The sequence below is a fragment of the Centrocercus urophasianus genome, unplaced genomic scaffold (genome assembly GCF_019232065.1).
Source record: "Centrocercus urophasianus isolate 14NV4802_14NV808 unplaced genomic scaffold, USGS_Curo_1.0 seq_9, whole genome shotgun sequence".
NCBI lineage: Eukaryota > Metazoa > Chordata > Aves > Galliformes > Phasianidae > Centrocercus > Centrocercus urophasianus.
The window spans coordinates 3547998-3569755 of record NW_024885532.1 but is presented as its reverse complement, the minus strand read 5'-3'; positions in this window follow the sequence as shown (position 1 = coordinate 3569755).

Genomic DNA, 21758 nt, shown 5'->3' with positions numbered 1-21758 from the left:
ATGTATTTTGTAAATAAAATTATGACTTACTGAGATTCAGGATGGTAAGGTACACTTTTTGCTATTTGCTATGTAGAGGACAAAGTTTAACACACTTATCCAGGAGATCCTCTTTATGAGTCACAGGTTCCAGAGTGAACCTCATTGTTTTCTAAACTCCTTCGTAAAGCAGCCTAATTGCAGATTAATCCACTTCAGGTTCTAGAATTTGCCACGTGTTTATATGTAAAGGATGGTATCTGCACAATTAATATGAAATATAATCTTAGAGAAGCTTATAAAGCTTAGTTAAATGTAAGTAGGAATCTGCAAGGAATCTTCTTAACATCAAGTCATAAGGGATCTCTGCAGTAGTTGTAACAGCAAGAGGTATTCCTACTCAAGAGGAGATCTTGTTATACAACCAGATGTTGTGCAAAAGAGCTCAATCTGCTCTGGGCTGTTTTCTATATTTAGGACAAGATTATTTATTTATTTTCTGGTGCTTGCTCATTTGGCCCTCAGTTCTATCAATTCCTCCAGTGCCCAATTTGATCCAATGTTATGATTGCTATTTGCCTAAAGTAGAGCTTACGAGTAACTAGTAACATAGTCACTATCTGACTGAGCAAGTCCTAAGCTGCAAAGGCCAGTATTGAAACAACACAACTGCCTGACCAAAAATGGGGAAAGGGAAGATAAATAAATGAGCACACCATCTCAGAATTCTTGTGTTTCCACTACTGATATTATATAAGATGTCACAGAATATTTAGTGCTTTTAGTGATACCTCATTCAGAAACAGCAAAACAAATTAGATAATCAATGCATAATAATAGGGAGTAGTTGTCTTGCGTGCAGGTTTACTTGTTTATTGTTGTCAGATAGTTGAGGAATTAGGGGCAAACTCCTTAAAAAAAAATAGAGTGATGCTACAGTTTCCTATGACTGTGGGGGAGTGAAAAAAAATTACTGAATACATACAAGCTTTGATTATAAGAAGATATGTACTAGCACTTGCTAGCAGGGATAGAGTTTCAAGCAAAAAAAAAAAAAATAAATCGTACGTAGTTGTTTTGAATATTATGCTACTGTTTAGGAAGTTGTATTGTTCTATTTTCTTCTACAAAAAAAGTAACATAATAAGAATGGAAAAAAAAAAAACATTCAGAATGTGAACACTACATATTTTTTTCATTTTGATATCTTAACTATAATGCTAGACAATAGTCGCAACTTATTACCTCTTCTGTTGTTCTCAGCAAATATAGGACAATATTCTGAGAACAGGTAAAAAGTCTAAGCTGCTACTTGAAGCAGTAATTCACATGGTTTTTCTTTTTATGATGTCTGGTTCAGTAGATTCTGTTTTGATACGCTAACACTTATGAAGTGACAATTTAGGAATGGTAATTTGATTATATTCTTGATGACATAAGTATACTACAGAGCAATGTAGTTACATTTTTCTGTATCTCCATAGAAAAATGAAGTGCTAATTTCCAGGGTATTTTTTTTATATATATTGCTGGACAGTTTTAGAGAAGTATGTGTATTCCTACCGTATTAGATTTCTTCAAACTTTGCTGAACAAAAGCTTACACACTATTTCCCTATTCAGCATTATTGTATTTTTGTAAAATGAACAGTTCACTCACTGACTTGGCAGGAATTAATTAGTTTTATGAATCTGGGAACAGCTTTGGTTGTTCATTGTTTAGTCATCCCGTGAATATTTTAATTTCCTTTGGCATCAATTGTTCAATCATAACATGGGAATTGTTTTCGTAATATAAGCAATAACAGGACATGCAAAACTTAGCATCCCAGGTCACTGTATCTTTCTCCTGTTCATTGTCCCCTTTTAAAGTAGGCAGCTAGAGTAAAAGCTGGTATTATCTCTGAGTATAAAATGATTCTCTGCTCAGTTACTCACCAGTTGATGTATGTATTTGGTTCTGCCAACTAGGTTAATTTGTCATAGCCTTTTTTTTTTTTTTCTTTTTTTAATTTTATAAAGGCTATTCCATGGCTCTCTGGAAAGTACATTCAAGACTCAATAGCCTACAAGTAGAGGAGTAGTATATTTATTACAGAGATTAGTTGCTCGTGTTGTGCTGACAGATATTAAAGAGATTAAGGAAGCTTCAGAAATGTGAATGGAACAGAGAGAAGAGAAAGAAGTTTCTCTGAGCTTAGGCACAGGCCAGCATGACATTCAGCAAAGCACATAAGAGGAAGTCATCTAAAGAAAAAAATAAAATAAAAAAATGGGGCTGATAATTCCTTTATAAAGACGGTGTTTTAAGAGATGAAAACCAGGAGATTGAAGTAAAAACCTGGAAATGACTGAGAGACTGAGCACCCCTCCGATGTTTCCTCAAAACTGTATGTGAGCTGTCACTGTTGAAGGGTGTCTCATTCTCTAGACACCAGCTGTTAGAGCACTATGCTCTGAATGCAAGCAGTAGTAGTATGCATTTCTTCAGAACTGCTAATGTAGAAAAGTGAACAGAGTAGAATAGAATGAAGTTGGAAGAGACATTCATCGATTCCAACTACTTGACCAATTCAGGGCTAATAAGTTAAACATATTATTAATGGCATTATCCAAATACTTCTTGAACACTAACAGACAGAGGACATCAACCACCTCTCTCATCTTAGAAGCTTGTTCTGCTGTTTGACTAGTTTGCAGTAAAGACATTTTTCAATTTACATGTGACATGCCTTCCAGCCCTTTACTGACTTTGTTGTCATCTCCTGGACACATTCCAATATATCAAAATCCATTTGATACTATGGACCCCAGAAATGCATGCAGTATTTGAGGTGAGGCCAAATAAGCATTAACTGTAGTGAAGCATTACCTCTTTTGACAGCTGGTTATACTGTGTTCAACACATCCCAAAGTGCAGGTTTCCCTCTTGGCTGTTTATTACTATCTGAGTATAACAATAACTACAATGATAATATCACATCATCAAGTTGCATAAAGTTAAATGCTACATTATCCAAGAATAAAAGGCTTCACTAAAAAGTGATTGATCAACATGGGTATCGACAACTACATTTACATTTCTTGCTTTTTATATGAATGACGTTTTTCAGTTACTGATTTTAGATTGTGAGATAAAAGACAGCAAGTGAATGGAGATTATTGTAAAACTGTTTATAACAGTATTTACAATATAACAATAAAAATTTATTTTTTTACACAAGGAAAATGAATGGTAGTTCCAAATGTATTTCTGTCTGGTAATTTATGATTCAAACTATGGAATAGTGGAAATATCTACACGTGTCTGATGGTTTCCACCTCCCTAATAAGTGGAAAATGAGAATAGCATTTGCTCTCGGCTCATTCTATAGATGTAATAATGCATTGTGTATAGTAAAAATGTAATTGTTTTGTCTACGTATGATCTTAAAAGTGTGTAAAGGCAATTTTCAACCTCTTGCCTTCAAAAAAGCCTTAGGACTACAGCAGCTATTTTATTTTATGAGCCTTTGATAACTGAAAACATTATAATGTACTGCTACTGGTGAGTTATTGTGTATACAGAAGTTGAAATACATTTAAATGCTTTCTAGGCCTAGGTAGCTACTTTTGTATACTTGGCTAAATGTGTGAGGTGTTTTTTTTTGTCAAGTTCTTGAAAGTTAAAAAAGAAGTTATTATATAGTAACATTCTGAGAAATTGAAAATTACTATAAAGTGTTTTATAATTATATTTCTATTGTCATATTTAATACTAGTTTTAAAATGAGAAATCTGTGATCTTTGTGTTCTGACATTTGTCTACTTTTTTTTTTTTTTTTTTGAAGGTTTTATGACTAACTTTTTGCTCTGAAATATTATTTATAAGCAAGATTAGAAACAAACAACAGCAACAAAAGCAGACAGTGGAACCTAGTTTCATTCAGCAGTTTGGTTTAATTTCTAATCTTCACTTTCTTTTTTCAGTATACTATGTTAATGTGATTTGCCCACTTTCACTGAGAAGATGAGTTGCCTTTTTCTCCCCATATATACAGCAGAAATATGGGGGGAATAAAGGAATGAGATTTAGGATTCAAATGATTCTGTGATTCTGTGATTTGGAAATAAGGATTTTCCTAAAAATTATCAAATAACATTGGTTAGGATTCAATTATAAGGCTAAGTAACTGTGAAACTTTAGGAATAGCCCAAGACCATACAAATTTGATAGTGTGACTACAAAGAACGTCTGAAGATACATAGATAGACCTTGTCTGATCAAATATTAAGATTTTTTTAAAACTCTTAATAATTAGGCATTACTGTGGTATAAATCATCTCATCCTAAGTTAGGTTATTAAGCTAAGACAAATGAATACCACTCAAGGTGGCAATTCCACTGTGTTGATTTTAAAGATGATCTAGACAACTTAGATATAAACTTACATACAGTACAAGGTTTATGTGACAAGAATGCATTTCCCTGATGCAATATTTTTAAGTGTTTTCAAAACAGCAATCAAGCTTTAACGTAATGTATCATCTGTAAATTATCTCGCAACATCAGCATTCCAGAAGATATGTTATCTAAAAAAAAATACAAGTAAAAATAAAGATAACAAAAGCTAATACTGTGTTGATAATCCCGTCTAAACAAGTGTTTAGGTGTCATATATAGGTCATAACATGTGCTGCAAGCAATTTTTTTCTAGCTACTTGCCTTCTAAGATAATATAGGTGGCTGGGGAAATAACTTTTATATACGCCATTTTCCTGCCAATTCAAAAGGTTAACCATTTTCTTTGTGAAATAAGTCACCTTTGAGGATGAATTTACTTTAAAAAACAAACAAACAAAAAAAAAACAACCTGTATTTTTGGCATATGTTTTTCTTGCTTACTTGTAGAGTGCCAAGGAATCTACTCTAAAAATTGTTCAAGAGATGAACTAGTGCCTAGTTCATACTATACATGCATAATACACATGCCTCGAAAGAAATGTTGAAAGTTACAGCTCAAACATTGTAAATTGTTTGTATCTTTCTTGATTGCTGAGTAATGAGAAAGTAATATTTATGACTATTGGGCTTTCACATTAAGTCAGAAAAAGGTGGCCTTCCTTTTTTTTTTTTTTCAGCCAAACACTGCAACTAAAAAGTGTATATACTTTTATAGAAAAAAAGTACTTCCTGAAGTACTTAACATAAATTGTTCCCCCACAGTCATAGAAGGTAAAATTTAAATAACTTTTAAAGAATCCTTGCTTTGTTATTAATTAAGTTTGTATGAACTTCATTGCTCTAATTCAGAATTTGTTCACAATTGTCAAAAATTGTGAAGATAATTAAACAACTTTTGGAGTTTTAAAATTACTTATTAATCTCACGTTCCATAGCTTCTATTCAGAATGCAAGCTTAAAGAAACAGTGGCTTCCACAAACTTTCTGGTATAGTCATTATTTCTAGAATAATTTGTCTAGAAGATGTGTCTCTCTTCACATCTGTTACAGATAATCAAGATTAAACCTGAAGACCTCCTCACAATTCAGGAGCTAAAACCCACAAATACACAAGCAATTGCTAAGAATTTGCATTTTCTTCCCTTAGTGATCTAACTGTAGCATTCCTCATCCATTAGCCTTTTTTCCTGGTTTTTATTGGTATTCCATATCATAAGGTCATGCCATAAGTTTTTGGTACCAGGGGTGGTTGGAGCTGTAGTTCTGTTTCTCAGAATGCTTCAGTTTCCCATGTGGCTTCTGTCTTTGGTTTTCTTCAAACTGCAATTCCCTAAATGCTTTGGTGTTTCCAGTTTCTGAGAGGAAAATACAAAAATGATGTGATGACTGGAGAAATCTCTTTTCTTTTCAACATCAGCCGGCCATGAATGATCATGGTTTCAGAGGCTTTCTTTTCACATTCTATAGATTTATTATTCTTAACTACTCTTTATTAGCTCAAGTTTTTCTTAGTAATTGACTTTCATTTTTCTCCCTTTTTGCCAGGTTTCTAGAGAAAAGAAGACTGGCGAGAAGGGGGTGGCGGGAGGGAGGGGGAGTCTTCTGTCAGTTGATAATAGCTCTTTAAAATGTAATACCTTTACATGTCTGTATAAATTTATGTTCCTCTACTTGTTCTTCCTCTCTTTCATTCATTAACAATAGCAAAAATCTAATTTGCTGTGAACAAATGTGTAATGTTTAGGAGAAATATAGATGTTAGGACAATGTTTCCTTCCGAACAGTACTTATTAATCTCAAAAAAGGAATAAAAACAAGATGTAAGGAAAAAAAGTAGCAAAAAACTGTAGCTGGAATAAATTCTAAATATTTTAATTTAAGATAAGCATTTAAAATGTACACTGCTGTATTTTTCAACAAAGAAAATGTAGACTATTTTTTTAAAAATGCATTCCTATAACACTTCCTACTACTCCAAAGCAAGATAAGTATTTTAATTTCTTTGTGACAAATCCTCAGTTTCTATGTGTTCACATAAGTCTTATCTTGTTCAGTCTCCAAAATGGAATATTTGGACCTCAGTGGGAAACTAAGTAAAAGATGAATGAGAATGCCAGTGTACATTCTGCTCTTATTTGGGGTTAAATGTAATTCAAAGTCCTGAAGCTTATTAATCAGTTCATTTATAAGGGGTCTTCTTTCTCCTCTGCCATACATTGCTGCAAATGTACTGGCATACCTTTCTGGTGCACTCTTTGTGAGTGTACGCCACATGTTTGGTGTACACCTCTCTGAGGACCATGCTCTTGGTCTGGCTCATCAGGAATAAAGGTGGGGTTATGTAATGTTTCCACCACAGCATATTCTCTCAAATAACAAATGCCTTTTTTCCGTATCAGTCCATTTCTTTTTCTCAGGCATCAGATCATCTTTCAAGGGGTATATTTCTTTTACAGCTAACAGCATCCTCTTCCAGAGGGTGAAGGCCTGGTTCTGGCATGTTCTAATACCTCTGTCAATGGCTAAGGCCCTAGCAATGCTACCTAGTTGGTGAGCTTCTCTGCTATCTAGCCACACACTTGGCTCTACTGTCCCAAAATCGAAGTAACCAGGTGACAATAGGCTCATTTGGGTGGCATGAAAAGTCTTTTCTCAGGCCTTAAATTTCATTCATTTTCAGAGAACGATCAATAATGGTAACAATGTCTTGCTCACTTCCTACTGTTTCAAGGCTTCTTGTTGCCTTCCTGGGTGTTGATGACTGTGATTCTATTGGGGGCCCCTCCCTTGGACTCAGGGGCATTTCCCCTGGACCTCAGAGCCGCTCCTCTGGACCTCTCTCCTCCTCTTCTCTTGCAGTGTCTGCTTCCTCTACTTTCTCCTCCTCCTTCTCCTGTTCTAACTGAATCGAGATTCGTTTCATTTTCTGTCCTCATACAGGGGCAATGGACATCAATCCTGCTGCTCCCAGTAGTTGATCAGGTTGGTCAGTTCCAATGCTCAGTTCAGCTCAGAGTCTGTCTCGTTCGATTATGAGGGTATTTAGTTCAGATTCAAGTATGATTTGATAAGCCTGAATTCTGTTTAGTTCAATTTGGAGACTGAATTTTGCATGCTGGAAGGCAACTCGCTCAGTTTGGAGTACGTTGCATTCAGATTTGAAGATGTCCCTCTCAGACTGGAGGGCATCTCATTTGGACCAGAGGGCGTCTTTGTCAGACCAGAGAGCATCTCGTTGAAGCTGAAAGTTGTTCAGTTTGGACTGAAGGGAGTCTCTCTCAGTTTGGAGGGCATCTCTCTCAGATTGGAAGGCCTCCTGTTTGAACTTGAGGGTGTGCCGTTGAGATTGGAGACTGTCAAGTTTTGATTGCAGGGAGTCTCTCTCGATTTGGAGAGCATCTCTCTTGGATCAGAGTGTGTCCCACTCAGATTGGAAGATGTCTCTCAGACTGGAGGGTGTCTCACTTGGATTGGAGGTCTTTTCTCGACTAGGAGAGTCTCTTGCTCAGCCTGGACATTCTCCCTCTTGGAGAATGTCGTATCAGTCTTCCAGAAACCCCTTAATTTACTACAGATAGTTCTCCACTGTTCATTATTATAGCGTATGGCTGGGGGAGAAAAATCTCTCCTACTTAAGAGAAGACAAAGTCTGAGACTACATCAAGGGACTGAATGTGAGGGTCTTAAATGTGAAGGTCCAGGGTTCTGAAGTAGCTGACTGATGTGATTGCCAAGGTCCATCATATTTGAAAAGCCTCATTGTAAGGGGAAGTACCCAGTGACCAGAAAAAGGGAAACACTGCTGCTATTTTTAAGAAAGGGAAAAAAGAAGACCTTGGGAATTACAGGCTGGTGAGCCTCACCTCTCTGCCTGGGAAGATTATGGAGCAGATTCTCTTGGAAGAGATGTTAAGACACGTGAGGGATGAGCAGGTGATCCAAGATGGTCATCACAGCTTCACCAAAGGCAGATTGTGCTTGCCTAATTTGGTGGCCTACTGTGATAGAGTGACATTGGTGGACTAAAGAAGGGCAATAGATGTTGTCTATCTCAGTTTCTGCAAGGCCTTTGATATGGTCCCACACCACATCCTTGTCTCTAAATTGGAGATGAGGGATGAGTGGTGTCCCTCAAGCGTCCATCTTGAGACCAGTACTATTTAACATCTTTATGAATGACATGCATATGTGATGGGAATGAGTGCACTCTCAACAAGTTCGCACATTACACCAAGCTGAATGGTGAAACTGATAAGACAAAAGGAAGGAATGCCATCTAGAGAGACCTGGAAATCCTAAAAAGTGGGCCCATTTTAATCTAACGAGTTCAACAAGTGTAAGTGCAACGTTCTGCACTTTGGTCAGGGTAAGCCCAGGTGTACACAGACTAAAAGAAGAGCTCTATGAGAGCAGCCCCAGGGAGAAGATCTTATGGGTTCTGGTAGATGAAAAAATGTAACACGAGCCAGCAATATGCACTTGTAAACCAGAAGATCAGAAGTATCCTGGGCTGCATCAAAAGAAGGAAAGCCAGCAGAGTGAGGGAAGTGGTTGTCCCTCTCTACTTTGCCCTTGTAAGCTCCCACGTGGAGTATTGCATTCAGGTCTGGGGCCCCCAGATCAAGAAGGATGTGGAGCTTTTAGAACAGGTCCAGATGAGGGCACAAAGATGGCTGGGGGGCTGGAGCACCACTCTTATGAAGATACACTGACAAAACTCGTCTTGTTCCCTCTAGAGAAGTAAAGGCTCTGGGGAGACCCCATTACAGCCTTCCAGTATTTAAAGGAAAAACAAATTTTTCTACAGGTAGATAGTGACAGGACAATGGGGAATGATTTTAAACGAAAGAAAGGGAGATTTAGTTTAAATGTTAAGGGGAAGTTGATCACAGAGAAAGTGGTGAGGTGCTGGAACATGCTGCCTAGGGAAACTGTTGACACCTCATTCCTGGAGGTGTTCAAGGCCAAGTTGGATGGGCTCCTGTGCAGCCTGATCTAGTGCCTGATTTAGCTGTCAGCAACCCTGCTCATGACAGAGGTTTTGGGATTAGATGATCTTTGAGGTCCCTTCCAATGCAAACCATTCTATGATACTATGGTCTTTATGGTTAGTGTTTGCTCAAAATAAATAAATAAATAAATAAACAAAAAGGAAGTAGCAAACTTTCCTGAAAATAATATTCAGTCACTTCCAGGGACAAGTTTTAGAGCTGCCCCTCCCTGTGACAGGAAATTAATGTTGTAAATTCTGGTAATTCTTGCAGTGCAAAACAGAATTCAGCTCTGCTGGTCACAAAGCGTTCCTTTCTATTACAGAAATAAACAAAAATAGCCACCAAGAAAGAAAGAAAAAATAGGCATTCATATCTGAAATTGATTTATAGATCTCTTTTATATGCATTACAGAGAAATTAGCAGTTTCATAGAACAATGTATCTGGATTATTTTAGCTGTCTACTTTTACAGGAACTATTTCTCTTTCTGGAAGTGATTGTTTCAGTTTCTAAAGAGTATCTGTTACTAGAGTAAACAAATATAACCTTTTGCTGTCCTTACTAGAGTTCCACAGTTCATTATTATGAAATGAACAATCATTTTTATCCTAAGTACAGAATTTTTCACTGACAACACTGTGTTATCACAACATGCCAATGAAAGCATAGGTATAAATGTCAAATATTTTTAAAGATATTGTGTCCTCTTTCAAATGAGAATCAACAGCATAGCTACAGGAAGCCTATCATCTGTCAGAAAAGATTTTAGGGCCCCAGGGAGAAAACTAATACTAGCACAAATAGTGTTTTTTCACCAATTCTCCCACTAATTGAGGCTGACAAAGTAATAAATACATAAGCCCAGGTCATCAGTCCTCTGATGTCTTCTAGAAAAGAGGCCTGCTCCAGCCTGACAAGTTCCACCTGTCTCAATTGGAAAAATAATTTCTTTGCTCATAATCTGGAAAGATCAATTGAAAAAGCTTTAAAGTGGGACTGATCAGAGAGGGAGATACCTTTAGGTTACCTAAGGTTAAGCCAAGTGGTGATGTGTCATTTTCTAAGGGTAGCAAGGTTAATAGGAATGTCTATGCCACATCAGGGAGATTTCAGAACATCTGAGATGTATATATGCCAACATACACAGTATGAGAAACAAATGTGCTGAAATGACAACTGGTCCTTTCCCAGATTTATGATATCTTCTGTATTAGTGAGACTTGGAGGAATGATTCCCAAAACTTGAGTGCTGAAATGAAGGTCATTGGCTATTCAGAAGGGATAGGCAAGGCAGTGAAGTGGAGATGCACGTTGTGTAGTGATTAGACTTGGAAGCTTGAAGCTTCTTGAGGATCTAGTTAGCAGTCTGCCCTAAGAATTGTCTCTAGGGGTCAATGATAGCTGATAACTTTTCAGGAGCCCACCTTTATAATCCCAGAAGAGCCAATCCCACAAAGTAAGCAGGGCAGAAGGTGAGCTTGGCAAAACAGGAAACTTCTCCTAGAACTAGGACAGAAAAAGAAAAAGAAAAGAACTCCAGAGGCAATATCTGGCTTCACAGGAAGAATACAGAGCAGCAGTTCATATCTGCAAGAAGAAAACAAGAAAAGACAAAGCTCAACTTGAGTTGACACTCAAGGATGTGGTTTCAGACATCACAAAGATAATTTTTTTAAGTATGTTGACACCAGAGTAGGTCTAAGGAAAACATCAGACTGATGCTTGGAGCAGATGGTCACTTAACAAGTAAGGAGGAAGAAAAAGTTTTGCAATCAATTTTGCCTCATTATTTAATAGTAATGGCAGATCTTGGGCTCACAGCTCCTTATAGGTGGAGGACAAGGACTGCTGGAGTAGTGATTTCCACCTTGACAAACATAAGTCTGTGGAGCCTGTGAAGATTCACTTCAGTGTGCTGATGATATTTTGAAGATGTTGTAGCTGGACCCCTACTATAGAATAATAGAATTGTTTGAGCTGGAAAGAACCTTTAAAGGTCATCTAATCCAATTCCTCTGCAATGAATCTGATCACAGTTAGATCAGATTGCTGATCACAGTTAGATCAGATTGCTTAGAACCTGATCGAGCCTGAACTTGACTGTCTCCAAGGATGGAGTACCCACTGTCTGGTGGGACAGGTTCTGGACAAACTGTCCATATTTACTTATTTTATTTATTGCAAAAAAAAATTTCCCTGATATAAAGTCTAAATCTCACTTCTTTTAGTTTGAAACCAGTTTCTCTTGTTCTTTCACAACAGACACTGCAGAAAAGTCTATTTTTTTATATAGCCCTCTTTCAGATCACTATCAGATCCCCCTTCTCTTCTCCTGGCTGAACAGCCCCAGCTCTCTCAGCCCATCCTCGTATGAGAGGTACTCTGATCATTGGATCACTTTTGTGGCTCTCTGCTGGACACTCTAACAGGTCTACATCTCTCCTGTACTGAGGATTCAACATCTGAATGCAGTACTACAGCTAAGGTCTCACCAACACTGAGTAGAGACACAGGATCAATGCCTTAGACCTGCTTGCTATGCTTTGTTTAATGCAGCCCAGGACATGGTTGGCTCCAGCTTACCATCCACCAGTACCCTGAATCCTTTTCAGCAGGTCAGTGCTCGATTCTTTTGAACCCTGACTTGTATTAATAGTGGGTGTTGCTTTGCCAGACTTTGAACTTGGTTTTGTTGAAACTCGTGATGGCCCACTGCTCAAGCCTATCTAGGTCTCTCTGGATGGCATCCCATCCCTCAGTTGTGCAGATCACACTGTGTAAGTTGGAGTCATCCACAGTCTTGCTGAGTGTGCACTCAATCTCATTATCCATATAACTGATGAAGATATTAAAGAGCACTGGTCCCAGTAGCGACCCCTGAGAGACACCACTCATCACTGACGTCCATACAGACATTGAGCCATTGACCACCATTCTCACAAACAGTTTCTCATCCATTAAACAGTCCACTCATCAAATATATATATTTCCCATGTAGAGAGAAGGATGTTGTGGGTGATCTTGCCAGCAATTTGTAAAAGATCATGGGAAACTGGGGAGGTCCCTGCTGTCTAGAAGCTAGCTAATGTTATACCCATCTACAAAAAGAGCATGAGACCTAGGAAACAGAAATTTTAGTCTAACCTCAGTCCCCAGAAAAGTTAAGGTAAAGATTATCCAACGTGCTACTGAAAAAAATGTAAAGAATGAGGCTGTTATCAGACAAGCTGGATTTATCAAAGTTAATTCTGTCTTAGTATATTACTCTTCTTCTGTGATAAGGTCACCAATTTGTTGCATGAAATTAAGGTGGCTGATTCAATTTGTGTGGATTTTAGTAAGACCTTTGATACTATAACCGACGGCATCTTTCAGAATGAATTGGAATAAACAGGTTCATGTTACACTAGGAGATGAATTACAGCTCAAGCTTTTATACAGAATAAGCCTACATCTGGCTGGTAGCCACTCATTAGCAGTGTTCTCCAAAGCTCTATTCTAGGGCTCATTCAACATTTCTGTCAATTATTGGGATGTAGGACTGAGATGTATCCTTAGCAAGTTCGCAAATGACAGTAAACTCGTGGATTCTTTTGACTCCCTGGAGGAATGAGAGAGCTTTCAGAGGGATCTAAATAGAACAGAGCACTGGACAATCAGTGGGTTTGTATAATATAAATGTATATATAATTAGGTAGTAGAAGCTTTCTTTTTTAGACTATTTGCCTTAACACATTCTGTGTCAGGGATGTAAAGGACCCCGATCAAAGAGTGATACCAGGAAGAAAAAAGTATTCTGACAGTTTTAAGGAAATTGGTATTTGTTGTTACATCAAATGTTTGTTAGAGAGAGCTGACCTTGGTAGTTTATCTCGTTTTTGCAAAGACTTGTTTTGCAAGCAGGTGTTCCACTTGGGCTCTGTATCATGCGTTGGCTAGCCTGAAGACTCTGGAGAGAATAAAAGCAGGAGAGAGGCTGCAGTGGGTGAAAAAGGAAAAGTGCACTTTGAAGCAGTGCCCTGCTGGCAGTATCTGTCGAATCCACCACCGGCATGTTCCTTCTCTCTCTCCTGTTTGGCAGTTTGCCATCTCTTCAGGATCGGTAAGTAATAGTGCACTTGCTTAGAGAGTTTCTGCTTGCCACTAACTGGGATTGTCTAAAATGGATGACTGAGTTGAGCAAGTGTATGCTGAATAAAACTCATAACACTGTGCTGCTCCAAGAGTGTAGTTTGCTTGCCTCTTCTCCTGAGACATCCTGTTTCTCAGATCCAAATGTGTCCTGTAACACATTTTCTTTAGTAAATTACACAACAACCAACCAAAAAAAATATCGTTTTTAAAGGTTAGCTTCTTCTGAACAAAACTGATCAAAACCTGTTAAATATATCAAAGTCCAGAGATCAGATTTATTTTAATAACTTTCTTAAAATTGCATTACTTTTTTTGTTTGATTTACAGGAACAGAAGTATTTTTATTTGGGGGAAAAAGAAAACAAAAAACAAAAAACCAAAAAACCTTAAAATATCCTGGATATTCAATAGCACTGTCATAAACAACAGAAAAAATATTGAACTCTATGTCAGTCACAGTGTGACTAGGCAACCATGAGATTCGCTGAAGTCTTGCTGTGAAAAGGTGTACAGCACCTTGTTTAAGAATTATGTGTAATTACCCACTTTTATTTGAAATATTGGAATATATTCCATGTCATGTATGACAAATCCATATGCAGAAAATATAATTATAAATTCAGATTCTTATAATTCATGAGAAATAAGGTCTTTTTGTACTTATTTGTTGGATAAAAACTTGTTTGATGTTTTTTGTTTGATGATGATGACTAAGAATATTCTCCCTTGCTGATGATTTAATCCCACTGGATGTGTTCTGATTCTTCGGGTAACCAGTGAAAGACTCATTCGCTGTATTTTTCTTCCATAAGGCTTGCTTTTTTGCTGAAATCTTTTCCGTGACTGAATTGAATTTAGATGATATGTTGCTTGGGTCCTGATCCAAAAGCCATAGAAGTCAGCAGGTTTCTTTGGGAATCAAGTTCCAAAGCTTGTTGTGCTTTTATGAATTTTGTAATCATTTATGTCACATCATCACATCATGAGACACTGGGAGTCTCAGAATAGAAGAACTACAGCTTCCTGAAAACTTTGCTGTTCCATTTCCATTTTACACTTGGTGGGAAAGATAAAACTGACTGGAAGTCATGAGACTATGTTTTTGCTCCCTGGCAGATCAGAGGAAGAACCTTAGTTTTTAGAAGTTCTCACTCATAAGAGAGAAGCAGGAAGATATTTATTGATATAAAATATATATAATAAATATATAATCTACAATAAATTATTCAATAAAATAATATATATATATATATAATATATAATATAATAATAATATATAATAATAATAAATATAGTAACTTAAACAGTGGGGACAGCAGCTCAACAAGATTCAGAATTAAGCCAGAATGACTATTTGCTACAAAGTGGGTAGGGTTGCACAATTAAAGATTAAATCTTAGCAAAGCCAGTATAGTTTAAACCCATAAATCACTTATGAAGATCTGTGTTGACAGGATGCTGTCACTTTGAGGTGGATCTCCATGCAAACATATGTAAAATCAAAAGGCTTCTCTACTCCAGAGGAGATCTTAATGTGTAGCCAGCTGCTTGCAAGGAGAGTTCAAAGAGGCTATTGAGGTCCTTACCGTTTATGGAGAAAGACGATTCAGTCATAGTCAACACTGGCATCTATTGAAATAGGTGTGTGCTATTAGTCCTTTGAGCACCCAGTCTGAGACAACTGTGATACCTTGATTGTTATCAGTTCAGAGCCAAGGACAAGAGACACCTCATTGTGTGAGCAAAGTATTGGGTCCAACAAACAGGCTGAAAGAAGATGCGGGCAGGAGAGGGAGATCACCGTCACACTTATATAATACAAAGACCTTTTAGCTGGTTGCTTAGACCATAAGAGAAAGTATAATATATTATATAAAAGCTGCTTATACAAGCAGCTTTTGATGTCAGAAGGAGAAGTTTAAATATAATCAAGAATGTGAATAGTGGCAGCTTCTTAGGAAAGAAGCCAAGATATTTATAACATCAGATAATAAGAGAAAGAAAGAGGTGCCATAATATGTTTCTATAAATAGTGTGAAGACCGGTGTTATTGAAGTTACACTTCATAGTCTGCTGACAGAAGTTATATGGAATGCTGGAACAGACAATAATTATTATATGATAGATTAACCAAGGGAAATGAGAATGAATTTTCATAAACTTAACGTTTCTCCCAATACATGAAAGAGCTGAGAAATAACCAATCTACAGCCTGCAGAGAAGGACATGAGGGTCCTGGTGGATCAAATACTTAACATGAGCCAGCAGTGTGCTCGTGCAACTTGGAAAGCAAATAGTATCCTGGGCTTCATCAGAAGAAGAGTGGCCAGCAGGGACAGGGAGGTGATTGTCCCCCTCTACTCTGCCCTTGTGAGGCCCCATCTGGAGTAATGTGTCCATGTCTGAAGCCCCCAGTACAAGAAAAACGGAGCTGTTGGAGAGGGTCCAGAGGTGGGCCACAAAGATGATCAGAGGGCTGGAGCACTTCCCCTATGAAGACAGTCTGACGGAGCTGGGCTTGTTCAGCCTGGAGAAGAGAAAGCTGAGGGGTGATCTCATTGCAGCTTTTCAGTACTTAAAGGGAGCCTATAAACAGGAGGGAAGTCAGCTCTTTAGTTATTTACAGAGAGAGTGGTGAGGTGCTGGAACAGGCTGCCCCAGAGAGGTTGTGGATGTCCCTGGAGGTGTTCAAGGCCAGGTTGGATGGGGCCGTGGTCTAGAATTAAATGGGGAGGTTGGTGGGCCCTGTATGTGGCAGGGTGTTGGAACTTAGTGATCCTTGGGGTCCCTTCCAACCCAAGCCATTCCATGATTCTATGATACAGGAAGAAGAAACAGAAGTTAGGGAGAACAAATGAATAAAAAATTATTATTTGTACTTTGAAAAAAAAAAAAAATAATCAATAATTTCTTGAGATATAATGTTGAGAAAGGAAGAGTGAAAAAAAGACAATCTCTGATGAGTCTTAAACTAAGTACATCTTACCTGGATTTCTTAGATAATGCTATGTTATACCAAATTTTCATGTTTTATTTTCCAAGCTTTTTTTGCAGTGATGTCAGAATTAGATTTCAGTAATATTTTACTGCTGTTCAAAATTATATATTTTTTACAATATTTACACTTCTAGATTTTCTCTTTTAACTTTGTGAGATAAGAAAAATATGAAAAGTGTTTTATTGCAGGAAATAGTTTGCAATTGATAGTATGGTGTTTTAAGTAATGCACCTCTTCAGAATATTATACTATTTTACATATTATACTATTTATACTATTTTACATTCTTTATAGAGAGCTGTGTTCAGTTATGTTGAGAAAAAATGAGGTTTGGAAATATTACACAATGCAGAATTACAAGAAAGTTTCCTGTGACTTGACTGGATTGTCTATTAAACATTCATCCTCTAGTTTAGACATTTTTATCCACCAGCATAGAGTCTGGTTTGTGTTTTCTCTGCAGTGTTTTTGTTTGTTTTTTTGTTTGCTTGTTTGTTAATATTGTTTTGTGTTTTTTTTTTCTTTGGATAAGCAGGAATGAAACCTAAATGAATGAAACATCCTGTTAAGTTTCATCTACTTGATCTTCTAGAGAAATTAAGCAGAAATAGAGAAGATTCTGAGGGAAGGCCCTCATTTCCTTTCCTGTGATTATTCTGCAGCATTAACAAAAGATTATCTTTACTGAGAAGCCCATTCTTTCCCAGTATTATCTTCCAAACTGCTTTTTGTTAAACATTTAAAGGAGGGTATTATTATACTTTGTTGATATCTGGACACCTGTCTATAGAGTAAATCCGACATGATTTTACATATAACTCTTTACAAGGAAAAACAAATGTCAACTTAACGTACAGAACTTTGAAACGTTCAAAATAGGTAAACAAACTTTTACGAACAGAAAAAAAAGTGCAGTGAAAGCTGTTCTGTCACTGAATCTGTGTAATTCCTAGTAAATTACTATGTCTTTATTCCATCACAGTTGAATAAACTATGTATGATTAAATCACATTTTGGAAATACTCAGATTTGGCCAGGTGAACCCTAATATTCTTTTTTTTTTTGTTTTTTTTCCTTATAGGTATCCACTAGACTGAAATAGATTAAATTCATTTTATATGATGTCATATTGATGATAGCAATTCTCTTTTTAATCTGAAAATGGACATCTTTCAGACATGAACAGGAACAACTATACATATAAACTTGGTAACTTCTCCTAGGTTTGTATAGTAAGTTCTAATTTCAAATAAACTAAGCCAAATGAATCAAAACAAATCCAAAAAACTATTCTCTGAGCCAGCTGTATTACATTCAGGTATTTTAACAATATGCTAAACTACTGTTTTGCAAACATTTCTCAAACCAGCGGGAGCATAATTGGAATCTGATTAAATAAGAAACGCACCCAAATGCATTTTAACAACAAAAAAAGTCCTGCACTCAATTCAGTGTAAGTTAACAAAATATTAGAGTTTTTTGTCAATCCAGAAAGACTTATTTATTTAAATGAGGGATTTTCCAAAATTAGTTTGGCACATAAAATGTAAAATATCTGTTCTCACACAAAGAAACAAAACTTGACTTTTGAGCATTCTGTTTCTCATTTTAGCATTTACAATTTTTCTATGTAAACACAAAAAGAATTTCTGTTGCAACACAGAATTCAGAAAATAAGAGGTGTGTCTTTAAATACAATACTGAAGTTTCCCTATGTATAATACTCTGAGTATTCACACAGAAAACACTCCTGTGTGAAATAACCTTGCTTTGGAGAAAAAGTTACATCTGTCATACTGAATAAGCTAATTTTTTTTCTGTATATATACGAGAATAGTGAAGCAGAGATCTACTTCAGAATTGATTTAGCTGAAAATTCTACCCTTCTTACCTCCTTTAATTTATTCAGTGATCAGTAACTGAAATTTGGAAGTGATCATGTAAGCTTCTTTTTTTTTCAAAAGAAGCAAGTAAGCTAGAAAAAAACCTCACTGTTAGACTCTGAATATCAAGTCAGTTGGGAACTGACACCTAAGGTTCAAAAGTTATTTGATTCTGAAATATTTAATGACTCTAACTGACCATAAATGTTTCTAAGTTGTATTAAAGTCAAATTCATGACCTTGACAGGGATTTAAACTCATCTTCTGATTCAAAATATATATGGTTATGTTAGACTTAAACTTTCTAAAAATGTATCTAATCAAAACTAATCATATAGGCTTCCTCTGTGATCAAACTAAAAAATAATTCTCTCCAGAGAATGAGCTTATCCATTCTCTTATCTAGAGAATCTTGCTTTGATAAACCTATTCTGTCTGAGTTAACACATATCCAGAAAGCTTCCAGAGAGAATATAAACAAAGAAGAAGTGAGTATTATTGGTGATGTTTTTATTATAATCAATCACAAACAACATTTATAAACATTATGAAGAAAAGGAAGTCATACCATGTTCTTCAATGGAACATGCAGTATTGTTCATTTACTTTTAGATCCAAGTTTTTTGTATCTCTAACTGTGAAGTTTCTCAACTCATAATAGTACAGGATGGTCTCCTAAAAGAATACACAGAAGCAATAAATATTCAGTAAAGAGGTCTGATTCTTTTGGTTTTTGTGCATGCTACATCTGATGATGTTTTTTAAACAGCATCATGAAAAGCAAGCTGCTAAATTTAATCTTGATGTTGGTAGAACATTCTTGGAATTTAAAATAATGAAATTGTGCTTCCATACCTATTTTTCTTGGATCTCTCTTTTCATATCTTTCTACTTATAAAAAGTTGATAATTTAAAGAATCATAGAATATCCTGAGTCCTAAGCCACAAATATATTCAAATTCAACTGCACATAGGATTAATCAAAATTCAAACCATATTTCTGAGAGTATTTTTCAAACACGTCTTGAACTTGAGCAGTAGTGGTGCCACAACCACTTCCCTGGGGAGTCTTTTATTGTGCCAGACCACCCTGTCAGTGAAGAACCTTTTCCTCGTACCCTAATTAACCTTCCATGATGGAGTTTCATTCCTTTCCCTTGGCTCCTATTCCTGTCTCCAAAGAGAAGAAATCAGCTTTTCTCCCTCCTCTCCCTATCATGAGGAAGCTGCATACTACCATGAGGTCTTCTCTCAGTCTCTCCTTTAGGCTGAACAAACCAAGAGACTTCATTGGCTCCTCATATGTCTTCCCTTCTAGACCCTTCACCATCTTCGTAGACCTTTGGACACACTGTAATTTTATGTCTTTCTTAAATTGTGACACTCCAAACTCCACATAGCACTCAAGGTGAGGCCAGACCAGCACACAGCAGAGTAAGACAACCCCTTTCCATGCACAGCTGGCAGTTCTGAGCCTGATGCACCCTAAGGCACAATTGGCACACTGTTGACTCACCTTCAATCTGCAGTCAACCAGAATCAGCAGATCGCTTTCCACATAACTGCTCTACAGTCCCTTCATCCACAGTTTCTCTGGTTCTGTTTTCAATACAAATATGCCTTTAGTGATTTAACCAATGAAATATATTCCAAATTGTATAAAATTTGATTTATTTCAATATTATTCTCCATTCTTTTTTGGTCTGTACATGAACTACCAGGCTAATATTATACAGCGTATAAAACTCTGATACATAAATTTCTGCTAGCTTTAGTTACTTATAGTATAGACATCTTTATCTCAAACATTCACCCCTAATTCTTGATATTGTTCTAAATCAATGGGCTGAATTGTCTGACTCACTTAAATATTTACTCTGGTGTACAGAGGGGTTAATTATGCTGTATGGAAGGCTCTGTCTCTCCATTATCTATACAGTAGCCTGACAGACTCTCTCTCTCTCCACAAAGTGAGACCAATGAATCATTGGTTCTCATGACACACATCCATCAGAAGTCTTCACAAGACGATGTTATTACTGGGCTTCAGTCAAGCAAATTAAGCAAGGGACCTAGCCATTAATAGCCCTGTCATGATTCCTTTAAAACATCCCCCTTTAAAAAAAGATAGGCTTTTAAAATATTTGGCATGAACAAGAGTTTTCCACTACCTTCCTTTTTCCTGCTCACCCATTTGTTATGGAATGCTTAAAAGGAATCATTAAAGGGAACAAAAGTATTGGACTCCCTTCTGAATTATGGGAAATAATCAGAGGAAGTGAACAGTAAGCTGAGACAGAAATTGAAAACAGCCTTCATTACAGATTTATGTTGGTTGCAAAAGATAAATCTTTTGTGGTTTTATTGGCTGCAGTTTGATGAGATCATATTAAGGCTCTCAGTTCTATCACATGTATATATTTTTTCCTTCTGTGGAAAACATATAGTACATAGTTCTCTATAATGTATGACATATAATGTATGACAATAATTGCTTTTCTCATTAGTAACAGGCATGGATGTTTCATCAATCTTTGAAGATTTTTCAGTTGTTTATATAAGTAATTTAAAGTGTACCTACATTCTGGAAAACTAAAAAAGCCATTGATATCCTAAAGTAAAAAAAAAAAAAAAAAAAAAAAAAAAAAAAGAAAGTTAGAAAATAAATTCAAGGAGAAATCCCCCTGGCAGCTACAGAGGGCTAGCAAATGTTGCAATTCACTGTGCTGAGTACTGTGAAAATTATTGTTGGATCATTGGGTAATTGCATTTGTGTACATACTATATTAATTGAACATGGTTTTCAGAGAAAAAAAATGAATTTCAGGATTGTGAAGGCTGTTCTAGAGGAACTAAGGAAGACAGAAGAAAATTAGCAACATATTTTGAAGATATCTTTTAACTACAAGGAGACAACCTCCGTGCTTCTGAGAACCAGGAAATAAAAGCAAATAAATTTATCAGGGATATTGCATAATTTTAAAAATCTGCATCTCTAGCCTCATAACAACAATAAATAGAGATTATCTAAGTGGAAATGACTGTATGTGACAATGTACTTCCTACCTGACCTTTACTTTCCTATAATCCTGTTCAAACAATAAACATGAGAGGCAGACATAATGGTTGCATCTGACTTAAGCAGATAATCAGTGGCAGTAATGATGGTTGTGACTGGTCATGACTGTTACACTTAGCTCAAAGTGGACATGGAGAAAGATGACAACACTATAGGTAAGAGTTAATTTATGGTTATAAGCCAAGGAGCAAATGAGCCAGCCAGCCAGCCAGGTTGTGTGGGAAGTTCCCCTAGGATCTTAGGGCAGA